A 6,721-nucleotide genomic window follows, 5' to 3' on the forward strand; every position below is an offset into this window, starting at 1 on the left:
CAGCTCACTACAACCTCCTCACAGGTTCAAATGATTCTTCTGCCTCAGCCTCCTGAGTTGCTGGGACTACAGGCATGCACCACCATACCCAGCAATTTTTAGTAGAGACAGGTTTCACCATGTTGACCAGGCTGATCTCCAACTCCTGACTTCAGGTGATTGGCTGGCCTTGGCCTCCTGAAGTGCTGGGATTACAGGCGTGAGCCATCGCGCCTGGCCTAAAGTTATATTTATTATTCCATTTGTGTTTTTATGCCTTTACAACATGTGTATATATCCATAAACTTTATATGCTTTTATTTAACATGTTTTTAAACTTGATATGTGTGATTTCATACTAACAAACACACTCCTGCAGCTTGCTTCTTTTGCTTATTGTTGGTTTTCATCTTTCTGTTATATACATATGAGATAAGAATTTCCCTAGGGTATGGAATTTTGGGGTTTAGGTGTGTACGTTTTTATTAAATATAGCCAATTACTCTTCAAAATGGTTGTACTAACAAAGGAATAATTGTCATATTTGCATGTTTCCATTTTTTTTCTATCTTGCCATATTTCTGGGTTTTTTGTTTGTTTGGTTTTTTTTTTGTTGTTGAGACAGGGTCTTGCTCTGTATCCCAGGCTGGCATGATGACAGCTCACTACAGCCTCAACCTCTTGGCCTCAAGCGATCTTCCCACTTCAGCCTCCTGAGTAGCTGGGACTACAGCTGCACACTACCATGCCCAGCTAATTTTAAAAATTTTTTGTAGAGTGAAGGTTTTGCCATGTTACCCAGGCTGGTTTCCCAATCCTGGGCTCAAGAGATCTTCCCACTTCAGCTTCTCAAGTAGCTGGGACTATAGGTGCATGTCACCATGCCTTGCTAATTTGTTTTTTGTAGAAACAGGATCTTGCTGTGTTGCCTAGGCTGGTTTCAAACCTCTAGCCTCAACCTGTCTTCCCAAATTGGCCTTTCAAAGCACTGGGATTAAAGGTGTGAGCCCCTGTGCCTCACCTATAATGAACATGTTTATGTGAACCTCAGGATGAGGTTGATCAGAGATAATGGAATGCAAAATAAAAGATCATGTTAGTACTTATCACAAAGTTTCATTTCACTTGTGTCAGCCTCATCCCTGTGACTGAAATTGAGTAGTTATTATTATTGCTAAATGTTACATAGTTGTAGTTTGGCCACATATTATAAAATCCACCCTTCAAAGTGTGCTGTTCAGTGGTTTTTAGTATATTCATAAAGTTTACCCATTATCACTGTCTAATTCTGGAACATTGTCATCACCCCAAATAGAAACCCTGTACTTAAAATGTCATTACTCCCTCCCCTCAGCTGTTGGCAACCTGTAATCTACTTTTTATCTCTTAGAATTTGTCTAACCGGATATTTTGTATGGAATTTTACAGCGTGTGGCCTTTTGTTTCTGGCTTCTGTCACTATGTAATGTTTTCAAGGTTCTCCATGTTGTGAGGATATAACAAATTTCATCAATTGATAGATTGTGGTGTCTTTCTTTTTTTTTTCTATCATAAGTGATGCTGCTACTACATTCATGTACAGGTTTTTATGTGGAAATATGTTTTTAGTTCTCTTTGGTTTATATCTAGACGTGGAATTGCTGGGTCATAGAGTAACTCTATATTTGTCAATTTGAGGAACTGGCAAACTGTTCTTCAAAGGTACTGTACCATTTTATATTACCATCAGCAATGTACGAGGGCTCTGATTTCCCCACATCCTTACCAATACTTGTTTTCCTTTAAAAAAAAATTATAGCTGGCTGGGCGTGGTGGCTCACATCTGTAATCCCAGCACTTTCGGAGGCCAAGGCAGGCAGATCATGAAGTCAGGAGTTCAAGACCAGACTGGCCAACTGGTGAAACCCCATCTCTACTAAAAAATACAAAAATTAGCTGGGCATGGTGGCTCGTGCCTGTAATCCCAGCTACTTGGGAGGCTGAGGTAGGAGAATTGCTTGAACAGGGACCCGGGAGGCGGAGGTTGCAGTGAGCCAATATTGCACCACCGCACTCCAGTATGGGCTACCGAGTGAGACTCCATCACAAAAAAAAAAACCACAAAAATTATGCCCATCTTAGTGGGTGCGAAGTGGTATCTCATTGTGGTTTCGATTTGCAGTTCTCTGATGACTATTGATTTGAGCATCTTTTCATGTGCTTTTAGCGATTTATATATCTTGTTTGGAGAAATGTCTGTTCAGATTCTTTGGGCTGGGTGTGGTGGCTCACACCTGTAATCCCAGCACTTTGGGAGGCGGAGGTGGGCAGATCACTTGAGGCTAGTGGAGGAGTTAAAGACCAGCCTGGCCAACATGGTGAAACCCCGTTTCTGTAGTAATACTTTGCTTAAAATACAAACACCATGCCCAGCTAAAAATACAAAAATTAGCTGGGCATGGTGGCAGGTGCCTGTAATCCCAGCTACTTGGGAGGCTGAGTCAGGAGAATCTCTTTAACCCAGGAGGTGGAGGTTGCAGTGAACCAAGATGAAATTGCACCATTGCACTCCAGCCTGGATGACAGAGTGAGACTAGATTCTTTGACCATTTTAAAATTGGGTTGTCTTTTTATTGTTGAGTTTTAAGCATTCTTTATACATTATAGATACAAGTTTCCTATCAAATACAGTCATGCATTGCTTAATAATGGGGATATTTCTGAGAAGTGTATCATGAGGCAATTTTGTCACTGTGCAAACATTATAGAGTATACTTACACAACCTAGATGGTATAGCTTACCACATACCTAGGCTATATGGTATAGCCTATTGCTTCTAGACTACAAACCTGTACAGCATGTTACTGTAGTGAATACTGTAAGCAGTTGTAACACCATGGTAGGTATTGGTGTTAAAACACATCTAAACATAGTAAAGATACAGTAAAAATACAGATAAAAGATTCCAAATATTATACCTATACAGGGCATTTACCCTGAATGGAACTTGCAGGACTGGAACTTGCTCTGGGCGAGTGAATCAGTGAGTGGTGAGTGAATGTGAAGGCCTAGGATGTTACTGTGCACTATTGTAGGCTTTATAAACACTGTACACTTAGTTTACCATACATTTGTCAAACAGTACTTTTCTTTCTTTCTTCAATAAATTAACCTTAGATACTGTAACTTTTTATTTTTATTATTTTATTTTATTTTTTTCTAACTAGAATAACCAGTTTAGGTAAGTTATTTCTTTGAGATGGGGTGTCGCTCTGTCACCCAGGCTGGAATGCAGTGTTGTGATCTTGGCTCACTGCAACCTCCACCTCCTGGGTTCAGGTGATCCTCCCGCCTCAGCCTCCGTGGTAGCTGGGACTACAGGCATGTACCACCACACCTGGCTAAGTTTTGTATTTTTAGTAGAGACAAGGTTTTACCATGTTGGCCAGGCTGGTCTTGAACTCCTGACCTCAGGTGATTTGTCTTGCCTCAGTTTCCCAAAGTGCTGGGATTACAGGCGTAAGCCACTGCACCTGGTATTATAAACTTTTAAATTTTCTTTTCTTTTCTTTTTTTTTTTTTTGAGACGGAGTTTCGCTTTTGTTACCCAGGCTGGAGTGCAATGGCGCGATCTTGGCTCACCGCAACTTCTGCCTCCTGGGTTCAGGCAATTCTCCTGCCTCAGTCTCCTCAGTAGCTGGGATTACAGGCACGTGCTACCATGCCCAGCTAATTTTTTGTATTTTTAGTAGAGACATGGTTTCACCATGTTGACCAGGATGGTCTCAGTCTCTTGACCTCGTGATCCACCCACCTCGGCCTCCCAAAGTGCTGGGATTACAGGCGTGAGCCACCGCGCCCAGCCTAAACTTTTAAATTTTAAAACACTTTGACTGTTTTGTAGTAATACTTTGCTTAAAATACAAACACACTGTACAGCGGTACAAAAATGTTTTCTTTCTTTATATCCATATTCTGTTAAGCTTTTTCCTGTTTTTAAGTTGTTATTTTTTTAAAAACTGTTTTTGTTAAAAAGGAAGGCACAAACACACATTAGCATAAGCCAACCTGGGGTCAGGACCATCAGTATCACTGTCTTTCACCCCCTCATCTTGGGGCAATAAGATGCATGGGAGCTGTCATCTCCTATGATTATGACTGGTTCTGGAATACCTCCCAAAGGACCTCCTTGAGGCTGTTTTATGGTTAACCTTTAAAAAATGTACCAGTAGAAGGAGTACACGCTAAGATAATGATAACAAGTATAGTATGTAGTAAATACATAAACTAGTAACATAGTCAATTATCATCACTAAGTATTATGTATTATATATAATTGTATGTACTATACTTATATACAACTGGCACACAGCAAGTTTGTTTACACCAGCATCACCATAAGCAGGTGAGTAATGCATCGTGCTACTACATATGACAGCTATACTGTCGCTAGGCAATAAAATTATTTGGCTCCATTATAGTCCTGTGGAACCACTGTTACGTATGCACCCCACCACTGACTAAAACATCATTATGCAGTGCATGACTGTATATGATTTGCAAATAGTTTCTCCTATTCTATGGGTTGTCTTTTCACACTCTGATGGTGTCCTTTGAAGCACAAAAGCTTTTAATTTTGGTGAAGTGCAATTTATCTGTTTTTTTGTTGCTCCTGTTTTTGGTGTCTTATCTAAGAAGACTTTGTCTAACCAGAGGTCATAAAGATTTATTCCAATGATTTCTTCTAAGAATTTTTTATAGTTTTAGCTCTCACATTTAGGTCTATGACCTGTTTTAGTTAATTTTTGCAATATGGTGCAAAGTAAGGCCCAAGTTCACTGCTTTACATGTGGATAGTTTTGTCTCAGCATCACCAAGACTATGCTTTCATCACTGAATTATCTTGGTACCCTTTTGTTTTTTTTGAGAAGGAGTCTCACTGTGTCTCCAAGGATGGAGTGTAGTGGTGCGATCTCGGCTCACTGCAACCTCCACCTCCCAGGTTCAAGTGAGTCTCTTGCCTCAGCCTCCCAAGTAGCTAGGATTACAGTGCCCACCATCACGCCCAGCTAATTTTTTTTGTATTGTTAGTAGAGACGGGGTTTCACCATGTTGCACAGGCTGATCTCAATCTCCTGACCTCTAGTGATCCACCTAACTGCCTTGGATTCCCAAAGTGCTGGAATTACAGGTGTGAGCCACCATGCCCGGCTTTGATACCCTTCTTAAAAATCATAAATGTAAGGGTTTATTTCCAGATTCTCAGTTCTGTCCCATTGATCTGTATGTCTGTCCTTAAGCCAGTACCAAACTGTTTGGATTACTATGGCTCTGAAGTAAATTTGAAATCCACAAGTGTGAGTCTCTTCAAAGAGATGGACTCTCAATCTCTTTTTTCTTTTTCTTTTTCCATATGTTTTTGGCTATGCTGGGTCCCTTGCATTTTCATATGAATTTTAGGATCAGCTTTTCAACTCATGCAAACAAGGCAGCTGAGATTTCCATTGAGATTGCATTATGGATCAGTTTGGAGAGTAGCATGTGTACTTTTATAGTTAATGTAAAAGGGAGACAACACCCCCCAAAGTCATGAATTACAAGTTAATGTTAATTTTTACGATTTTACTGATTGATCTTACTGATAAAGGTTGCTTTTTCTCATGACATTTCCCCCTTAGGTAAAAGTATTTATTACATTCATATATAGGTTCAAGAAAGATTAACTTATAATTTAGTAGTAACTTTTTTAAAGTAACAGTAATAATGTGCGAGTGTTTTTAGATACAACATACAAGTTGTTGTCTTGAAAATAACCCAAAGGTATCTAGATAAAACCTTTTTGGGGTGAGCACATGTGTATTTTCTGGTGAAACGTCACATGGAGATTATACATTTATCATCTTGTTTGTTTTGTTTTGTTTTTGAGTTGGAGTTTTGCTTTTGTTGCCCAGGCTGGAGTGCAATGGCACAATCTCAGGCCACTGCAACCTCTGCTTCTTGGGCTCAAGCGATTCTCCTGCCTCAGCCTCCCGAGTAGCTGGGATTACAGGCATGCACCACAATGCCCAGCTATTTTTTGTATTTTTAGTAGAGATGGGGTTTCACCATGTTGACCAGGTTGGTCTCAAACTCCCAACCTCAGGTGATCCGTCCGCCTCAGCCTCCCAAAGTGGTGGGATTACAGGCATGAGCCACTGTGCCTGGCCATCTTTTTGTTGTTGTTTCTTGAGATAGAGTCTTGCTCTATCACTCAGTTCATTGCACTGGCACAATCATAGCTCACTGTAACCTTGAACTCCTAGGCTCAAGTGATCCTCCTGCCTCAGCCTCCTAAGTACAGGTGTGTGCAACCATGCCCGGCTAATTTTTAAATATTTTGTAGAGATGGGGTCTCGCTATGCTGCCTAGGCTAGTCTTGGTCTTGAACTCCTGGGCTCAGGTGATCCTCCTACCTTATCATCCCAAAGTGTTGGGATTATAGGCACGAGCCAGTGCACTTGGCCTAGCTTCTATCCAAAATAGACTCCTATAGTGGTATATAGATATGACTGGTTTCCTTTTAAAAACATTAAGCAGGGCCGGGCGCGGTGGCTCACACCTGTAATCCCAGTACTTTGGGAGGCCGAGGCGGGTGGATCACGAGGTCAAGAGACCAAGACCATCCTGGTCAACATGGTGAAACCCTGTCTCTACTAAAAATACAAAAAATCAGCTGGGCATGGTGGCGCGTGCCTGTAATCCCAGCTACTCAGGAGGCTGAGG

The 6,721-nt window shown here is 41.0% G+C and overlaps 1 protein-coding gene across 1 annotated transcript in view; it reads left to right on the plus strand.

The window, feature by feature from the left end:
* Nucleotides 1-6,721, plus strand: part of BAG4 (BAG cochaperone 4) — a 33,852-nt gene that overhangs the window by 19,095 nt on the left and 8,036 nt on the right. The gene's annotated exons all lie outside the window — the stretch shown is intronic.

The sequence above is a fragment of the Cebus imitator genome, unplaced genomic scaffold (genome assembly GCF_001604975.1).
Source record: "Cebus imitator isolate Cc_AM_T3 unplaced genomic scaffold, Cebus_imitator-1.0 Scaffold5, whole genome shotgun sequence".
NCBI classification, from domain to species: domain Eukaryota; kingdom Metazoa; phylum Chordata; class Mammalia; order Primates; family Cebidae; genus Cebus; species Cebus imitator.